The sequence below is a fragment of the Felis catus genome, chromosome B2 (genome assembly GCF_018350175.1).
Source record: "Felis catus isolate Fca126 chromosome B2, F.catus_Fca126_mat1.0, whole genome shotgun sequence".
Lineage (NCBI taxonomy): Eukaryota > Metazoa > Chordata > Mammalia > Carnivora > Felidae > Felis > Felis catus.
The window spans coordinates 151,805,482-151,826,096 of record NC_058372.1 but is presented as its reverse complement, the minus strand read 5'-3'; the positions used below and the strand labels follow the sequence as shown (position 1 = coordinate 151,826,096).

Here is a 20,615-nt window from a genome sequence, read left to right as displayed (position 1 = left end):
CCTAGGGGGTGTCATTGGTTTTGTGGCATATTAACAACAGGATTTTCCTGTTGGCCTCCTGTTCAGAACTGGACTTACCAAAAACTCCTATGAGATACATATTTTAACATTTGCTGAGAAGTCTGTTGATCTGCCACCTGCAAGCTGAAGACCCAGGAGAGGCGGTGGTGGGGCCCTGCCTCCAAGGACCGGGAAGACGGCTGTTCCGGCTCCGCGTTTGGGCAGAGAGCAGATTCTTGTACCTTTTCTGTTCGTGGCTTCGGCAGATTGGATCACGTCCATGCTGGGAAGGGCAGCCGGCTGTACTCAGTGTACCAGTGTAAATGCTAACTAATCTCACCCAAAAGTCCCCACAGACATCCCAAAATACTTAGCAGAATATCTGGCACCCTGTGATCTAGCCAAGTTAATATAACATTAATCATTACAATTATATAAACTAGTTGTATTTTTTTGTTTCAAAGGATGTTCCATTGATACTGGGATTCAACTTTCCACTATTTAAAATTATATAGATTTGTGTGCCTGGAACTTTGTATAAGATCCTCACCTCCAAAGTTTTCTGGGGAAGTTTTCCAAATTCATGATGTCTTTTTCTCACCTTCCGGTATGAATTATTTTAACCTAGTAATTCTCTACACCTTGAATGTGGTCTCCTTTGAAGGCCTGTGTTTGAAGGAGGCTGCAGTTAATACTACCTTGTCCAGAATATGCTGGCACGTGGGTCCTTCCAGAGCTAACTCTAGTTGTTTGGGTGGCTTTTATAGATCATTTAACCACAATACCTCGTCTGAAAAAGGCAGCCTTTTAGCACTTTGGTAGATTAGAGTTTAATTTATAGTTAGTCAGGCTTTAAGTTTCTGGTGAAAAAGCTGCCATTACGTCAAGACTTCCCTTCATACGTCAGATTCGCATTTCTGCCTGCTGCACAGAATGAAAGGGGGTTGAGAATCAGAAAATGTTAGGAATTGTGGGAAAACAGTGCTTGTTCCTCTTTGTATGTGTTAACTGTGACTTGATTTACACACACTGAATTGGAATGTTGTGTATATGTTTTTTGTTTAATGATGAGAAAGGGCAGAAATATTTTTCCAAAGTCTGCTCAACGGAACTGCCCAGTGGGGTTGTCCTGGCTCAGAGCTAAGCTTGTGACCAGCAGGTGCCACTCATGCCTTCATGTGTCATACACAAGCATGTTTTCTCGAATTGCAGAGATTAAAAACAGGCTATGAGGCCGACTGCAAGCCTACTTGAATATGGACCAATTAGTGGAAAGTGTCCTTATTACCAAAATGGCTCAACTATTACCCCGATGGGTTTTTTGTTTTTTGTTTTTTTTTCCCTTGCCTTTCTGTACCTAATACCTAGAAGAGCCTTTCATGGCCAAGAAAATTCATTAACTTGCTTTCTGACTCTAGATCTCCTTTTCCTCTACTTGTGCCTTTCAGAGGGTGGGATCTCCTATATCAGAATTATGTAGAACACTGGGTAAAAACTAATTCCTGGGTGCACCCGAGACATATTTTCTTAAAAAAAAATTTTTTTTTAATGTTTATTTTTGAGAGACAGAGCATGAGCAGGGGGAGGGGCAGAGGGAGAGGGAGATACAATCCAAAGCAGGCTCCAGCCTCTGAGCTGTCAACAGAGCCCGATGCGGGGCTCGAACTCACGAACTGTGAGAACATGACCCGACTCGAAGTCAGACGCTCAGCCGACTAAGCCACCCAGGCACCCCATAAGACATTTTCCTAGTCTCAGAGCTGGACCTGTATTTTTAAGTTAAATACCCGCAATTTTAAAAAACTCCCTTAACTCCTCTTCAGACACTTTCAATCAGAAACAATCATAGGAGACATAGTACAGGATTTATTATAGTATTTGACCTGTAAGTGCAATTAAGAGGAGGTAGATCTGGGCTGTGTGAGGTGCCGGAGCCTAAAATCCATGGTGCGGGCTGTTGGGGAGGGACAAATGAGTGTGAAGTGGGGGACACAGGAACAGACTGGAACCTGCAAAATGGGGCCATGAGGACACTTGTGTCAGTCTCACTACCTTCAGATGTCCAACTTCAGTGATGGGGACAAGGGACTGGGCTAAACGCTCACCTGGCCCAGCAGCTGGGGAAAGCTAGAATGAGTCAGACAAGAGCTGATGGTGCTGAGCCCAGGTGCTGCCCAGGCCCCCGGAGGTGGACACAAAGCAGGATGGCCATTGCCTTACATCTCTCACCTGCCAGCCCTCCAGAGTTCCCAGCAGCAGGCTGCACCTAAACTGGGAAGGAGCTTCAGGTTCCTTCCCAAGTTGTTGCTTCTACAGAGGAGGTGGCAGCTGTGTCCATGGACAATCTGGACTGTTGGGGGAGGCTGAAGGCAAGGTGAGCTGGAGGTACAGAACCTCCTCACAGCCTTGTGTTCTGCTCATTAGCTTGATTTCCACCAGAACAGAGGTTATGAAAATGGTTTAAAGGGAGTATCACCCACAGGATCACTGGGGTTTGTCTGTTAACATCCTGGGGCTTATTTTCTCTCTTAGATGGGGAAGCGCTCACAGTGTGTACAGTTTGGAGGTGGTGAGTCTGGGATGTCCAAAGAAGGGAGAGGCCCTGACTGTGCAGGCCATGATCCCCCTCTGAATGGGTGCCTAGTGTCTTTGTCCTGAAGATGCTTCACAGACATGTGCTTTCTTCTACCCTCCAGGAGGAGATCAGCTGTCCGTGTGGCTCTCCCTGGTCTGAGTGGCTCGTTGGAGTATGTAATCAACTTTGAAAAGTATTTTTCTGTAATGGGAAAACCTCCATTCAAAGCACAACATGGGGTGTGGATTGATATCCATGGGCTGATTTAGGAAGTATAGGTGATCTAGAGTGTGATCTCCTACCACTTTGTCCTCAAGCAGACCCACAACCTGTGCCTTTTCTGCAGTAAAGTTGGCTGTTGCCTTTTCTGCAGGGAGTTGGCTGTGGTCCAGGGAAGAGGTCGGACCCAGGTTCTTCAACGGAGATCCGATCTGCATCAGTCACTCTCTCAGGGGCCGCCAGATGGCAGTGTTGGCTTGCCCAGTCTAAGCCACCCTGCCATAGAAGATCTGATCTGCAAAGAAGCAGGTTGCTGGCCCGTGCTCTGCCAGTGCACAGACTTTGCTGAGTCTGTGGGATGAACCCAGCAAAATTGGTAGGAGTCTACTAAAAGGGATAAACCAGAAGGTTGGTAGGTAGTAAACTCTGCCGGAGGTCTTGTGTGTGTATGGGAGGGGGAGGAATGTTTCAGGGAGAGAGAAGGGGGGAGAAGGGTTGTGGTTTGGAGAGACAAAAATCAAAACACAGAATTCCTCTGGAAACGGATTCATGGGGTGACTGGTGAAATTTATTATGGTGACCAGGTGACTGGCTGCAGAAATGAGATTAAGACTCAGTATTCATTTCATTCTACTGATTTCTCACTCTCTGGGTTTTCTTTGTTTTCTGCCACCAGCGAGTCCTCATGTGTCTTGTACTTCAGCAAATTCCTTTCAAATGAACATTGATGTTATGATGATCTAAGGACTCAAGTCTATAAATGCCATTGAAATTCTTGGTTGAGGATTTTGTAAGGATGCTGATAATAGAATTTTTCTACAAATTTTTCCACTTTGTCCTCAAGCAGACTTACAAGCTTGAGGAAGCTTGATCTTTGATTAGCAAAGTTCTAAGTTCAAAGTTCTAAGTTACTTGCTTTGAGTAGTGTTCAACTACATCCCAAGAAAATGCAAGAGAAGACTTGCTTTTCTCACATTTAACTTAACGCCTTTGACTTAAAAGGAGTTGGTCTGTACTGCTTTCATTTAGGAGTAAATGTATTTTTCTTGTGTCTCACTGGTAATCCTGCCTTTTTCTCTTTTGTTCAGAATAGAAATCACGTAAGTCCAAGAGAGACCTGCCCTAGAGATAAAAGGAAAGTCTGTAATTATTTTATTTTTTTAAAAATTTTTAATGTTTATTTATTTTTGAGAGAGAGAGAGAGAGAGAGAGAGAGAGAGAGAGAGAGAGAGAGCAGGGGTGGGGGAGGGATAGAAAGAGAGGGAGACACAACTCAAAGCAGGCTCCAGGCTCCACACTCTGCACCGTGCCCGACGTGGGGCTTGAACTCACGAGCTATGGGATCATGACCTGAGCCGAAGGCAGACGCTTAACTGACTGAGCTGCCCAGGTGCCCCAGAAAGTCTGTAATTATAATGACTGTATTTCCTTAACCAAAGTTTGAATCATGCTATAATGTAGAATCTGACCAAAGATTTGAATTCAGGGCTGTCTTTGAAATATTAACAGTTGTAATAGACTTGTTAGGAGTCCCTATTTAATTTTGTTTTTCTTTCTAAATATTTCTTTTTAATTATTTATGTAAAAAAATTTTTAATGTTTATTCATTTTTGAGAGAGAGAGAGTGAGCATCAGCGGGGAAGGGGCAGAGAGAGAGGGAGACACAGATCTGAAGCAGGCTCCAGGCTCTGAGCTTGAACTCACGAACTGCTAGATCATGACCTGAGCCAAAGTCGGATGCTTAACTGACTGAGCCACCCAGGCACCCCTATTTTTAATTATTTCAAAAACTAAAACTGGATTCTGATTTTGTTTATGTCCTTGACTCTCTCATATTGGCAGTTTTCATTTACTATTACAGTTGGTGGTTGAGAACCACAGGAGTGGCCTAGGAGGTAAGGACACTGCTGACCATCTGTGTAGTGCTGCCGCTTTCCCTGTCATTTACAATGTTAAGAAAAGTCATCTACAAACACGAAGATGTTGGTTAGCTTCTCAGGAAGCCATCCTGTTGGGCCTTACCAGCTCTGTTCTTACTGCTTCCTGAGAGCATTGCTATTTACGAATTCTCTAGAACCTTGTCAGGCATGGGGAAGACCTCCAGAAGACCTGCCAGCCATCTTGCTCCTGGACTCTGAGGCTCTGAAACCCGTACATGTCATAAAGTATTCCCCATTTGGGGTTTCCCTGTGAAGCTCCTCAGAACTTTTCCTGAAAGCTAATTACGGTGACTCTAGTGAGGCCAGCATTTCTGAGGGGAAGATGTGGGCCTAGAGAAAGGCACAGAGGACAAGAACAGAGAGCCCTTGTTCTAGCCCTGAACAGAATAGACTCCAATCTTCCTCTCAAGAAGCTTGTGTTTTAATGGGGAAAATGAGACAACCAACACAATAGAAAGTGTATCTTGCAGAGTTATAGTGTGTTGCAGTTACAAGGTGATGAGTGCTGGGGAGAAAAACAAAACAGGCAAAGGTCTTGCGGGGTCAGGGAGCAGTGCAGGTATCCGGGAAGGAGCTTCCTCCAGCTAAACAGAAAGGACACTCTACTTCTGATTCTTTCTGAGAAAGAAGCCATAGCTTGGTGATTCTTGTGTTGTGCCTCAGAAGGAGACTGAAGCCTTGACACTGAAGCCACTCCTTGGCACTGAAACCACGGCTTCTTACTGTGCCATGCTGATAGCTGTCTTTGAGGAAAGGGCTAGAAGACGGTCTGTGTGGGGCTCATCAATTAGCAGCTCTATTGCTGGTGGTGACATGTGGCACATCTGGGTAAATAAAAACCTGGTACAAGAGGGGGTGTTTTAGTTTCAAATTCCTTAAATAACCAACAGTTGGGAAATGGTTAGACAACTTATGAAATACCCATTACATGGGATATTATCCTGTCATTAAAAGTGGTACCTATGAAGTCCTTGTATGTAACATGGCAGAATATTAGGGCAGAACACTAACTGAAAATCAACAGAATACGACATTGTTTGTGTGCCACAATTATGACTTTGTGGAAAAATGAAATCGTAATGCAGTAGAGAAAGCACCCCGATTAATACAATGGGATGGCCCAATATGGGTGGGTGTCTTTATAGACCTCTGTAATCGACTTTTATTATTTATTTTTAATTTTAGGACAAAGCTTTGTAATTTAGAATTCTAAATTTAACAACTCCTCTTCCCATTTTTTTACAAGTAATTTCCACACCCACCCAAGGGCTCAAACTCGTGACCGAGACTTAGAGTCCCATGGTCCACCTACCGAGCCAGCCAAGCACCCCACTCCTCTTCCCTTTTTGCCAAACTTCTCAAAATATTTTATTTTAATCGTAGATGCAGTATAGTAATCAACTTAATAGGAAAAAAAATCTAGGTGGTAGCTTGGTTTGAGTTGGTGAAAAATCAGGTTGTTTGACATAGTATCTCACTTTGAACCAGCCATAATGAAGTCGATAGATATACCCGATCATCTCCTAAGCAGTAAGAAATAAAGACTTGTTTTCATGAGCTGTGCCTCCATAAGCCACAAGTATTTTCAGGCAGTGTGTGGGGCAAGATTGGGAGGAGGGTTGCTCACTTGCTCACTGCAAAGGGCTGGTGTTGCCTACTGCATGGGAAGACTGTTGGACAGCTAGATGGGGGCTTGGGCAGAAGAACAGTCTGATTTATCTGTTGGATTGTGGAACTGAAACCCCAGGCTTTTTAGACAGATATGCACAAAGCCTCTGGGTTGTCTGGAGAAAACCACAGAAAATTCTGACTTTCCTTGAGTTTCATGAAGGTGAACGGAGTTTTAACCTTTATGCACATTACAAAATTCTAACAAGGCAAGTAATACTGAAGGGTGTAGAATTTCCCTCAGAAAAGACTGGTGTTAGGGAAAAATGACCAATGCCTTTCTTACTCCATTGGAAGCTTGGAATAATGTCACATTCCTTCTTACAGTTTTCACGAATTGGAGGGAAGCAATTACCAGGCAAAACTTATCAGGAAGTTTGGTGTAGGTTTGGAGGTATTTTTACTTTCATCCCTTTAATAAATTTACACTGTTCCATGTCTCTCGTAATTCTATAAGAAACATAATTTTGGAATTTTGCAGTAGATAAAACCTAAGTGGCTGTTCAGTGGCTCAAAATGTACAGCCAGTTTGGAGCGAGGCCCTCCTGATACTTCAGCCCTCTTATTCTGACACTTCCCATTGCTGTGGGCATGGGTGCCGATGTGTTTGTCCTAAATTAAGTAATTTCCTAGAGGGCCAGATCTTATCTTTGCTTATCATCTGAAGTGACAGCATGCTTTGGTTTATTATGAAGTACAAGCTATTTTTTTCCTTGAATTCATCCTTTTTTCCATCCATTCATCCATGTATTTTATTATGGAACATTTCAAATGGACACAAAACAAGTTGAGAGACCAGTACAGTGAAACCCTATGTGCCCCTCACCCCCTTCAATAACTACTCATGGCCAGCCTTATTTCGTTCCCTCCCACCCCCTAGATTATTTCGAAGCAAATCCCAGAAATCCTGTAACTTCATCTGTAAATGTTTCAGCCCTCTAAAAGATAATGACCATATATTAAAGTACAATCACAGTATCGCAATCATACCTTTGAAAATTAACTATGATCCTTTAATCAAATATCCAGTCTATGTTCAAATTTCCTCGATTGTCTCACAAATTTCTATTTATAGTTCATTCAAGTCTGGAGCGAAAGAAAGCAATCTCTCTCTCTCTCTTTCCCTTGAAATTTCATTGTCAAAGAGTCCAGGTGGTTTGTCCTGCAGAGTTCTCTGCTTTCTGAACGTTACTGATTGCATTTCTGTAGTTTCTATAAATGTCTTTTCTTGTAAATTGGTGGGTTTAGAGGCTTGATCAAATTCAATTCAATTTTTCACTAACAGCAAGAGATATTTATATGAGTCTTACTAATTTGCTTAGATGAGCAAATTAGACACATTTCTGTTAAACAGCAGTGTACTGTGATAGGTACTTTTTGTGATATGATGTATATCACCACATTAATGATTTTTCAGATAGGCTTCAGTTTCTGAAGCCAAAAGTCTTCATTAGATCATAGGTTTCAGACTCAGATGGCCTCCCCCTCAGGCAGGAGGATGCCTCTTTCCACATGGGGGGTGGAGAGGGTCGCCTCTTGGCTTCTGCAAGAGCAGCTGGGGGGAGGGAGGGATGGGGATCTCATCTGCCAGGCCACTCCCCTAGGCTACAAGGTCTCAGCTTCTTCTTCAGGGCCGAGCCTTTCTGCCAAGGTTTTTGTTTTTTTTGTTTTTAAATGTTTATTCATTTTTGAGAGAGAGCATGAGTGAGGATAGGGCAGAGAAAGAGGGGGACAGGGGATCCGAAGTAGGCTCTTGCTGAAAACAGCAAGCCCAATGCAGGGCTGGAACTCATGAACTGTGAGATCATGACCTGAGTCCATGTCAGATGCTCAATGGACTGAGCCACCCAGGCGCCCATTTTTTATTTTTTTTAATGTTTGTTCATTTTTGAGAGACAGAGTGCAAGTGGGGGTTGGGCAGAGAGAGAGGGAGACACAGAATCCAAAGCAGGCTCCAGGCTCTGAGCTGTCAGCACAGAGCCCGACGCGGGGCTCGAACCCATGACTTACAAATCATGACCTGAGCCGACTGAGCCACCCAGGTGCCCCTGTTTTTGCTTTGAAAAGACAGTCCACTCTATCTCATTTTCCTGCTCTGTGTTAGTAATATAAATGTCGCTTTCTTCCTCAAATAGCAAACATCCCAGCCTCTTTGATCCACTTGCCTGCTTTGTGAGCCCTCTTACAATTCAGCCCCTGCATTCAACACCTTTATTTACATGTTTTATTCATGGGGTAATAGTAATAATGCACTGTTAGTCTCATCTCCTCTCTGCCATTATTTCGATTCTCTCTGTGTTGGGACTATTTTTGGGAGAGTGCCTCAGTGACAGCTGTGGGACACATTTAACCTGCCAGCTGAAATGTCTTACAAAATGCCCTTCATGTTCCAGCTTATGTACATGGCTCGGCCCGGGCACAAATGGCACAGGGTAAGTGTGCCCGGTACCTCTTCTGGGAGGCTCAGGTGGTCCGGATTCCCTTTTAGAAACTTCAGAGTCAGGCTATTCGTAGTGATGACTCCTCATGCTCCAGCTGCCATGCGTGCTCCCTGCTGGCAGCGGGGACTCCGATCCCTGACTCCTTAAAAGGAAAGGTCTTGAGAAATGCTGCCCTGAGTCAGACTGTGGGCTGCACAGGCAGGAGCTTCTCTGAGAGTGGTGCCAGGGGAACGGCTCGTGGGGGCAAGAGGGTGTCCTCCAAGAGCATGGCCTCAAAATAGCCTGGCTGTCCTGAGCTTCCCCTGATAGCCTGCCATGAATCAAATACCCACAATCTATGCAAAGCTGTTGGAAACCTATTTATATTTTATGTTTGTGCCACATGAAGAGCAGTTGGATTGAAACTATCTTTCCCGAGGTGTTTTGTTCCCCCTTGTTTCCCTAAAACTGAAGTTGTGTCACCTCTGTGACCAGGGATCACATGGAACGTGACAAGTCACATCGATTTGTGAATGTGCCAGGGAAGGTGCAGCTAACATCGAGGGTGTTACGGACACCTTCCATTGGTGTATTGTAGGGACCACAAGTTGCCTATGAGACATCAATATGTGGGCAGAAACCAAACATCTTGCTTTTGGGAGTAGATTCCATCTCAAAGAGTTGTCCAGAAAAGGAAAAGCTTGTTTATCCCAGTTTCCTTCATGACTACACTCCAAAATCAGCTTCTATAGGGATGATATTCCAGGCAAATGTGGCCGATGGCCTGGGCAAGGCTACAGCCACCCTCCCTTTCTCTACTGGGCTACAGCTGTGACAAATGCATGTGCCAGGAGGTCAAATTAGGGAGGAGTTCAGGAAAAGTTCTAGGTTGGAAGCGAATTTATATGGATTTCCATCCAGAAAGAGAGCTGGGCTAACTCAGCAGCCTGGCTGGATCTGGCCCCCAAGAGGAACTCACAATGTCCATTGAGTCCCTGGGTGTTTACAAGCTGTCAGGTTAGAGTGGGTGTCCAGGCAATATTTGGGAAAATCTAACAGAAATTGGGCATTTACATGAAATAGGGCCCAAGGATTAAGGAGACTTGTATGTTCACAGGACAGTAGTGGGGTCAGTCCTGGAGCTCCTCTCAGGTTTGTACCTCCACCGGCCCCTCACGTGCTTGCCAGAGCAAGCCCTTGGAATTGTGGTCCAGCCACACGCACATTGTGGTGCCCTCTCCCGCACTCACTTTTCTGGCAACACATGCTGCTTATTGCCCAGAGACACCTGCAGGTTGCTGGATGTAGGCTCTGGGGTCCAATCCCATTACTTCCAAGCCGTGTGTGTCCTCTGGAGAAGTATTCGACAAGGGGAAGCTGTGGTTTCCTCACCCATGAAGGAGAGTACTATCAGTACTTCCTCCCAGTGCAGAGTAAATGTGTGTGAGTGCACAGCCCAGAGCCTGACACGAAGTACCTCCTCAGGAAATTGGCCTTGATGGGAGTCCTGCTCTTCAGAGGGGACTACCACACACTCTGCTCCCACCTGCCTGGAAACTCTTAATTACCCTTCAGAGCCTTTGATTTTTGGCTCAAGAGTACCTCAGGGAAGCCATCTCTGACTCCCACCTGCCCTCCACCCCCACCTCCTAATTCACTGTCCTCTCTCCTCTTGTGCAGATTCTCTGCCGAGGGTAACTCCTCACTTGCTGTCCACCATCATCCCAGAAGGCAGAGACCTCACCCGCTTTGCACTCCTGGCTCCAGACCCATGTCCACCATTATTGCTTAATAAATATTGTTAAATTGGTTAATCATGTCAGTTGAGTAGTTTTTTTTTTTTCTTGATGTTTATTTTTGAAAGAGTGTGAGCAGGGGAAGGGAGGAGAGAGAGGAAGACACAGAATCCGAAGCAGGCTCCAGACTCAGAGCCTGATGCCGGGCTTGAACTCACAAACGGCAAGATCATGACCTGAGCTGAATTGGGACGCTTCACCGACCGAGCCAGCCAAGTGCCCCTGGTGGTTTCTTGATAAACTCTGGTTGGCAACTATAAATGTCTTTGATTCTTGAAAAATGTATTGTAACTAAATCTAGTTGTAGGAAAACCCTACCCAACACAGGGTGGATCAGTGGGGGTGGAGTGGAAAAGATGAAAAGAATTCTTGGTGGTAGAAAGTTTGAGGAACCACTGAGCTAGCATCTCCTCCCATCCCAGCGGGAGCTTGATCTCCAAATTAAGCATTTGTTTCTGAGCTTAGGAGGCAGCAGCTGCCACAGAAGGTTAGGATACAATGCTTTGCAGCTGACCAGTACCCTTCCTGAATTGGCTTCTCCCTCCACTAGGCCAGACGTGCACCCCTGTTGGCTTTCTCTGGGCTGGCTTCCAGCCCCTGGCCACTCCCTAAGGTCCCTTGGGGTCACTTCGCTACCTACAGGCCTGCGATTTGGGACCAGCTCCTGTCACCTTCTGTTTAGCAGTTAAAATTCCATACGTGCAAAATTGAGGAAATGACCCAGTATGAAATGTTGGCTGTTTTCAGACCCCAAAACTTTCTTTTCAGTTAGTTGGTGTTTAATAACCTTGTATTTGAACTAAAATTATAAAATCCTAGTCCTGGATCCCTATCTTTCAGCATCTCATAAAATCAGTTTTCCCAAGCACATGGCTTTTAAAGTTTTATCTACTACGTGTAAATGACCATTTTGCGTACTAGTTCACTGGATGAGAAGATTCACACACACACTTCTATGAAAAAAACCCACTTGCTTGGAATCCATCTTTCTATATCCAGTCCTAAAAGAGTCCAAGGAGTTATTGAAACCATTTTCTCTTCCCTGTCTCCATCGCTACTTAGTTCCTAGTGCAGGCTCTGCTTGTATTGAACCTGGATGACTCCAGTAATCTCCTCACCAATTTCCTGGCCTTCACGTCTTTGCCTCACCCCTCTGTGCCCCACAGGGCAACAGGTATGATCTTCCTAAAATGCAAATCTGACCATGCCACTTTCCTCCTTGAAATTCTTCATGGCTTTTGTTTTTACTCACTTAAAAACATTTACATACAATAAAATTAACTCTTTTTAGGTGCATTTGTATGTGTTTTGACAAATGCATACCGCTAGTAACCAGCACCACAACCAAGATCGACAAGAGTTGCTTCTCCTCACAAAAATCAACCCCCAGCCCTTGGCAACCACAGATCTATTTTCTGTTCTTTTAATTTCTCCCTTTCCAGCATATCTCTTAAACAGAATCATACAGTATGTAGCCTTTTAAAAAAATACCTTTTTATTTTGAGGTACTTGTAGATTGATAGGTAGTTGAAAGAAACAGCGTCACCCTATTTCCTTCAATGATGACAATTTGCAACGAGGATGTGCACTGATGCAGTCAAGAAACAGAAATTTCCATCATTACAAGGATCTCTCCTTTTGTCCTTTTATACCCTCCTCCTCCCCCTTTCCTTAAACCCCTGGAAACTGCTATTCTGTCCTTTATTTCTCTAATGTTGTAATTTCAAGAATGTTATATAGATGGAATCATACAGGATGTAAACTTTTGGAATTGACTTTTAAGAAAAATTTATTTTATTTTTGAGAGAGAGTATGCACGTGAGCAGGGGACAGGGAGGGGCAGAGAGAGAGGGGGACAGAGGATTGGAGAGAGAGGGGAACAGAGGATCAGAAGCAGGCTCTGTGCTGATAGCAGACAGCCCGGAGTGGGGCTTGAACTCATGGACCATGAGATCATGATCTGAGCCAAAGCTGGACACTTAACCAACAGAGCCACGCAGGTGCCCCATGGGATTGACTTTTTTTACTCAGTCTAATTCTCTGGAGATTCATCCAAGTTATTGCATGTATCTGTAGTTTGTTTCTTGTTATTGCTGAATAGGATTCCATGTTGTTGACGTTCACAGATGTGTCTGTCCCTCTGCCAACCCCACACAGTCTTGATTATTGTAGCTATCTAATAAGTCTAAAATTGAGGAGGCTGATTTCACCTACTTTATTCCTCTTTTTCTGAGTTGTTTCAGTTATTTTAATTATTTTAGTTCCTCTGTCTTTTCATGTAAAGTTTGGAATTTTCTCGTCTATCTTCATTAGAAAATCTTATTGGGATTTTGGTAGGAATTGTGTTAAAGCTGTATATCAATTTGGGGAGTATTGACATCCTTACCATGTTGAATAGTAATCCAATCCGTGAACATATATGTCTCTACTTAGACCATATTTGATTTCTTTCATCAGTGTGGTGTAGTTTTCAGCATACAAGCTCTGTACATGTTTTGTTAGATTTACACCTAAGTATATAATTTTTTAAAAGTGATTATAAATGGTACCATATTTTTACTTTTGGTGTCCATGAATTCATAGCTAATGTATAGAACCATAATTGGTTTCTTTATATTTGTCTTGTATCTGGCAACCTTACTGAATTCCAAGAATAGTTTTAGGTGTTTCTTTTTGTAGGTTCCTTCGGACTTTCTGTGTCTGTAAGTACAGTTTCATTTCTACCTTTTCAACCTGTATTCATTTCATTTCCTTTTCTGGCTTTATTGCACTGGCTAGAACTACCAGCACTATGTTGAGTAAGAGTAGTGAAAACAAATATTCTTGCCTTATTCCTAATCTTAGGGGGAAAGCATTTAGTCTTTCATCATGAAGTATAATGTTAACTGTAGGTTTTTTGTAGATGTTCTCTATAAAGTGGAGGAAGACCCCCTCTATTTTTATTTTTCTGAGACTTTTTAATCATGAATGGATACTGGATGTTGTCAAATCTTTTTTCACTTCAATTGATATGACCATATGACTTTTCTTCTTAACCTTTTAATTTTGTGAATTATTTCAAAATAAAATTAATATTGGGGTGCCTGGGTGGCTCAGTTGGTTAAGCGTCTGACTTTGGTCCAGGTCATGATCTCATGGTTTGTGAGTTTGAGCCCCGCGTCAGGCTCTGTGCTGACAGCTTGGAGCCTGGAGCCTGCTTCAGATTCTGTGTCTCCCTCTCTCTGCTCCTCCCCAGCTTATACGTGCACGCTCTCTCTCTCTTTGTCAAAAATAAATAAAAAACTTAAAAAAAAACAAATTAAAAGTAATACAATTTCATATAATTGATATAATTTAAATTATATTTAGAGATTATTTTTTAAATTATTGCTGAGTAGGATTCCATGTTGTAGATGTTAATGGTTTGTGTCTATCCCTCTGCCAACCCCACAAAGTCTCTATTATTGTAGTATCTAATAAGTCTAAAAATGAGTATATTTAAAAATTATTTATTTTTGAATATTGAACAGCTTTACATTTCTGGAATAACCCCCACGTGATCATGGTGTATAATTCATTTTTTTGTATTGTGGAATTTTATTTGGTAATATTTTGTTAAGGAGTTTTGCACCTATATTAATGAGGGATATTTGTCGACAAATTTCTTTCTTTCTTTCTTTCTTTCTTTCTTTCTTTCTTTCTTTCTTTCTTTGTACTGTCTTTGTTTTTGAATAAGGGAAATACTAGATTCATAAAATTAATTGGGAAGTGTTCCACCTCTCCTATTTTCTGGAAGAAATTGTATAGAATTTGTGTTAATTCTTCTTTAAACATTTGGTAGAATTATCCAATAAAACCATCCGAACCTGGAGATTTCTCTGGGGAGTTTTAAAATTACAAATTCAATATTAAGAGTTATAGGACTGTTCAAATGATCTATTTCATATTGAATGAGTTGTGGGAGACTGGATTTTTTAAGAATTAGTCTATTTCATCTGAATTGTCATATTTATGTGTGCAGAGTTGTCCACAGTGTTCCCCTATGTTCCGTTTGATGTCTGATGTCTTTAGTGATATTTCCTGTTTCATTCTTGATATTGGTAATTTGTGTCTTCTCTCTCTTTGTCTCTCTGTCTCTCTCCCCCCCTCTCCATTTTGCTAGAGGTTTGGCAATTTTATTGATCTTTTCAAAGGAGTTTCTGGTTTTTTTCCAATGTTTATTTATTTTTAAGAGACAGAGAGAGACAGAGCTTGAGTAGGGAGAGGCAGAGAGAGGGGGAGACACAGAACCCAAAGTAGGTTCCAGGCTCTGAGCTGTCAGCACAGAGCCTGAAGTGGGGCTTGAACCCACAAACCATGAGATCATGACCTGAGCTGAAGTTGGAAGCTTAACCAACTGTGCCACCCATGTACCCCAAAGTAGTTTCTGTTTTAATTTTTTTCTAATATTTTAAATTACATTGATTTCTGCTCTTATTATCTTCTTTCTGCTTTTCTTGCTTTGTGTTTCTTTTGCTCTTTTCTAGGTTCTTGGAGTGGAAGCTTAGGTTATTGATTTGAGACATACAGAATGTGTTCTCCAACCATAGTAGACTCAAAGTAGAAGTCAATGACAGAAAACATAAAAATAACAGGAAAATCTCATCTATGAAGCCTCAAGGGAAATAAAACAAATACACTGAACTAAAGAAAAATGATGTATAGCATATCATATATTTGTGTATGTTTCTAATTCTTTTAAATTTATTGAGGTCTTTTCTTTTCTTTCTTTCCCTTTTCCTCCAAGATATCTTGGTATATCTTTTGCGGGCACCTAAAAACATGTATTCTGTTGTTGTTGTTAGGACTGCTATATAAATACTGATTAAAACTTATTGGTTGGTTTATCAGTTGCTGAGAGAGGGATGTTCTCATCTCCAACTATAATTGTGGATTTGCCTATTTCTTTTTCAGTTCTAAAAGTTTTTGAATCACATATTTTGAAGCTGTGTTTTTTGGTGTGTGCAAATTTAGGATTGTTGTGTCTTCTTGGTGGACTTGTCCTGTTATCATTACATAATGACTTATTTGGGCTCTTGTAATTTTCTTTGCTCTAAAGTTTACTTTATTTGATAGTAATATGACCACTTATTTGATTAATATTTGCACAATATCTATTTTTCCACCCTTTTACTTTCTGCCTATTTCATTATATTTGAAGTGGGTTTCTTCTAAAGAGCACAATGTTGGGTCACTGCTTTTTAATCCTCTTTACCAATCTTTCTTTTAATTGGAATGTTTAGACAATTTACAAGTAAATAAATTGTTGATGTTAGGGCATAAGTTGACATTTTATTTTTTATTTTCTGTTTGCTCTCTCTGTGTTTTTTCTCTGTTTTCTTTTTCTTACTTTTTTGTAGATTACCTTTTTTTTTTTTACAATTCGATTTTAATTAATCTATATTGTTTTAAATTAAGAGTGTCTCTTTGTATACTCTTTCTATATTATATATATATATATATATAGTGACCCAAGATTCCTTCTTTTCTTAGTTCCTACCTGTTTAGAGAACTTTCCTTAGCCATTATTTTAGGGTAGGTCAAGCTGGCAATGAGTTCTCTTACTGGTCCTTCATCTGAGCATGTCTTTATTTCTCCTTCATATTATCTCTGGATATGTGATTCTTGACTGACAGTTCTTTTCTTTCAGAAATTGAAAAATGTTGTGTCACTTCCTTGATGAGAGATGAGAAATCTACTGTCATTTGAACTGTTTTCCCCGATAGGTAAAGTCTCATTTCTCTTGCTGCTTTCCACATTTTTTCCTTGTTTTTAATTTTTAGAAGTTTAGCTATGATGTGTCTTGGCATGGATTTCTTTGGGTTTATCCTGTTTGGGGTTCACTTAACTTTTTGAATGTATAGATTTATATCTCTTGCTAAATTTGGGAAATAGTCATCATCCTCATCCTCATTCAATACTTTTATGTCCTACCCTCTTTCTTCTCCTTCTTTGAGACTCCAGTGACATGAATGTTAGATCTTTGGTTATGGTCCTGTAGGTCCCTAAGGCTCTGTTCCTTTTTTCTTTCTTTTTTCCTTATTTTCTTTCTGTTGTTCAGATTGGATAATTTCTATTTTTCTGTCTTCTTATTCTTATTCTTTCCTCTCTCCCCTCCTTTCTGCTCTTGGGTCCATTCATTGAATTTTTTATTCCTTTAATGTATTTTTTCAGTTCTAAGATTTCCTTTTGATTCTTCTTATATATTCTTTTTTTGGCTGATATTTTGTATTTTTTCCATTTATTTTCAGTGTGTTTATATTTCTTGTTGCAGCATTTTAAAAAAATGTTCATTTATTTATTGGGGGGGGTGCAGAGAGAGAGAGAGCGAGAGAATCCCAAGCATGCTCCACACTGTCAGTGCAAAGCCCAGTGTGGGGCTTGATCTCACAAACTGTGAGCTCATGACCTGAGCCAAAATCAAGAGTTGGATTCTTAAGCCACCCAGATGCGCCTGCTGAAGGATTTTTATGATTTAAAATTGTTGCCAGATGATTCTAACATCTCTGTCAGTGTTAAAAACAAATCCTTGTCGTTTCACTATCTCACCAACGTGTGATATTGTCACATTTTTTTTTTTAAAGCCATTCTGCTAAGTGTGTAGTGGTATCACATTGTGGTTTTAATTCGCATTTTACTGATGACTAATAATGTTCGAAATCTTTTGCTCATTTTTTATAATGAGTTGATTATTTTCTTATCACTGCATCTTCATTAGTTTTTAAAAAGCTCCCTAGCATTTAGAACAATACTTGGCATGGCATATGGGGTCCTATTTAATATGACCCTGTTTGTATTTCCAACTTCATCTTCCAATTTAGTATTGCTCTGAAGGCCTCACTCATGATTGAAAAAAGTGGAATATCACAGTAGACCTCCTTGTTATTCCCACTCCCAAATCTATAACCCTATCTACACCTGTCCTTCTTCATTCCATCCTGATGTAATTCAAGAAGTGTCTGTCCTCCTAACAAAGATCAATTCTTTTACAAGAGTGTTTGATCCCATCCCCTCTCACATTGTTTAGGACTTTCCTTCCATTATTCCCTTTTCTCTCATGTACTATTGGTCTTTCATCAGCACCTAACCGATCATTCCTACCAGTAAACCAATGTGCTCTTGTATCCTCCATCATAAAGAAACAAGAGAACCTCTCTTGTCCCCTAATTCCCTTCCAGCTACTATTTCTTTGATCCTCTTTATACTCAAATTTCTCAAAAGCATTTTCTATAAATGCTGGTCCCACTTCTTCCCTTCCTGTTCCCTCTCTCCTGCCCCCTGATCCACTGAAGTGCTCTTGTCAAGGCACCACTGATCTACTTGGGCAAAATCTAGTGAAGAATTCTCCTACTTGACCACTGCCTTCTGTTTTGAAGCAGTCTCTTCTCTTAGCTTTGGTGATGCCGTATTCCCTATGTTTTCTCTTATTTCACTAGCTGCTCCTTGGATTCCTGTGTACTTCCTCCTTTTCTCTCTGTCTTCTGGCTGTGGATGTGTCTCAGAGCTCATAAGGCCACTCTTGAAGAAACTTGAAAACACTTGGCTTTTGTGATATAATTTTTAAAATGATATTACACTACATGATGTCTTTTCATTGAAAAGAAGTCCACATTTATATGATGAGTTAAAATTCTACTAACCACCCACATACAGCCCTATTCCCCCAGGACCTACTGTATCCCAGTATCTGCGGCCTCTCCAGTCATTCTGTGTCCCCAGGGCCCCTGGCTGCCCAGACTCCTCTCCCTTCCCAGATAAGACATTTCCATGCTGATAGAAAATCTCTCAGCTCTGCAGGTATCAGCTTTTACCTCTCTCAGCTACTTTGGGTGAATGTTCTTTTTCACAGCAAACAGATTATGTTGTTCCTAGTAATTAGCACCATCTGCAATCATTTGTTCATTCCACATGAAGATAACCAGTCTCTGCCATTAGAGCAAACCCCTTGGAGGCAGCACCTCTGTCCCAGTGCTTGGAACAAACAGTGCACATGAGAGCAATGCAGTAACAACTCCCGTGAAGCCAGGAGTTGTGTGTATGCAAATTCAGATTTACATACACAGAGGCTACATGTATACATACTCACGAATACAGGCAACCCTCAGTTCTCATCGATGCTGTGTTTGTGTGTTTGCCTACTTGCTAAGCTTTATTTGTAGCCCCATAACCAACACTTGCATGTTTTCGTGGCTGCAAGTGGATGTGAACAGAACTGGTGAGAGTGAGTCACCTGCACACACTCCCAGCTGGGAAGGAACCAGGCGATACTCTTCAACTCTCACTGGAAAGAGGCATCCTTTTGCCACCTAGTTAGTCGCATGTTTTCATATTTTTGTGCTTTTTGTTGGGGATTTTGCCATTTAAAGTGGCCCCCAAGCCTAGTGCTCAAGTGCTGTCTACGGTTCCTAAGTACAAAAAGGCTGTGATGTGCCTCATGGAAAAAATACACTTGCTAGATGGTTTATCCAGGCCTGAGTTCGAGGGCTGCTGATAGTGAGCTCAACATTCACGAGTCAACAATAAATATTAAATAAGGTTTCTTGAACAGAAATGCACCTAAAACAGGGTTATGTGTTGATTAGTTGTTGACAATGTGACCAGAGGCTCCCAGGAACCTAACCATGTATTTCCTCCAGGGACAATGACTTAGTCTTCAGTAACTCAGGGTTTGTGTTGACTTTATAGAACATAATTACTGCAAATAACAAGACTCGATGGGAAATATCTATCTATCTATCTATCTATCTATCTATTTATCTATCTATCTCCAGTTTGCTTCTCTCAATTATCAGTTGAGGGGGATGTTGGAAAAAATGTATGTACTTGTGTATGTTTGTATTTTGTCTGTTTCTTATGAATTGACTGCTTATTTTCTTTGTTCATTTTTTCTTTTGTCTTCTTCCTATCAATATAAATAATTTATATGTCATGCATATTAATTCTTTAAAAAAACTTTTTTTTAAACATTTATTTATTTTTGAGACAGAGAGAGACAGAGCATGAATGGGGGAGGGTCAGAGAGAGAGGGAGACACAGAATCTGAAACAGGCTCCAGGCTCTGAGCTGTCAGCACAGAGCCGACGCGGGGCTTGAACTCACGGACCACGAGATCATGACCTGAGCTGAAGTCGGCCGCTTAACCGACTGAGCCACCCAGGTGCCCCTTAATTCTTTATCTCGTACAAGCTTTGCAAATATTGCATTCCCGTTGCCATTCTTTAAACTTCACTTTTGTGGTCTTTTCACAGAGGGAAGTTTTAAATGTTTAGATGGTCAAATCTGCCCGTCTTTTCCTTTGTAGCTTCTGGGTTTGTTTTTTTCATAGAAAGGACTTCTTCAATCTATATTAATGAAATAGAATTCTCTATTTTCTATGTTTTTAAAGGAAGGGAGCCTTCTACTTTATCGGGGATATTTTCAGCATTTTAAGGTGGGAAGCTGCTGAATTAGCAGCTGCTCAGACTCTTTTCTTCCTTCTTTTCCTAGACTTATTCTCAGTTCATGCCTCATGACCAGAATTGATTGATCGCCTCCCAAGTGAAGAGCCTCTGCCTGTACGTCTTACTGCACCCACTTCCTCTCTCAGCACTGCTCCCCCAAATGCTGGTCTGTCTCTGGTAGGTTCTGGCTCTGCCTCTCCCCACCTCAGTGCTCTGTTTCTCTGTCTCTCAAAACAAATAAACTTAAAAAAGTTATATATAAGTACAGACTAAAGACCATACTTTAAATAAGAACTTAATGGCCAAGCCTGACATAGGGCTCGAACTCAAACCATGAGATCATGACCTGAGCCCAAGTCAGATGCCCAATGAACTGAGCCACCTAGGTGCCCCTGGCCAAAGCCTTTTTAAAAACCTCTGAAGAGAATGGAAGAATGGACAGTCCTGACTTCACCAAGATGGGTGTCTGCTTCTTTTCTACAGCTCCTGCTGTCCTTGAACTCCCTCACTGGCTGTGTGACAGTTCCTCACGCAGACAC

The 20,615-nt window shown here is 41.6% G+C and overlaps 1 long non-coding RNA gene across 3 annotated transcripts; it reads left to right on the top strand.

Moving 5' to 3' along the window:
• The first annotated feature begins 1,630 nt into the window (after positions 1-1,630).
• Positions 1,631-20,338, top strand: LOC102900422. Of its 3 annotated transcripts, XR_440397.4 has the most exons (4): positions 1,631-2,747; positions 2,949-3,170; positions 3,883-3,894; positions 10,503-10,636. It is a non-coding gene; the product is annotated as an uncharacterized LOC102900422 (long non-coding RNA). The 3 variants fall into 3 exon arrangements; XR_006598529.1 differs by lacking the exons at positions 3,883-3,894; positions 10,503-10,636 and adding an exon at positions 20,123-20,338; XR_002157737.2 differs by lacking the exons at positions 1,631-2,747; positions 2,949-3,170; positions 3,883-3,894; positions 10,503-10,636 and adding exons at positions 16,220-16,362; positions 20,123-20,338.
• The last annotated feature ends 277 nt before the right edge of the window (positions 20,339-20,615 follow it).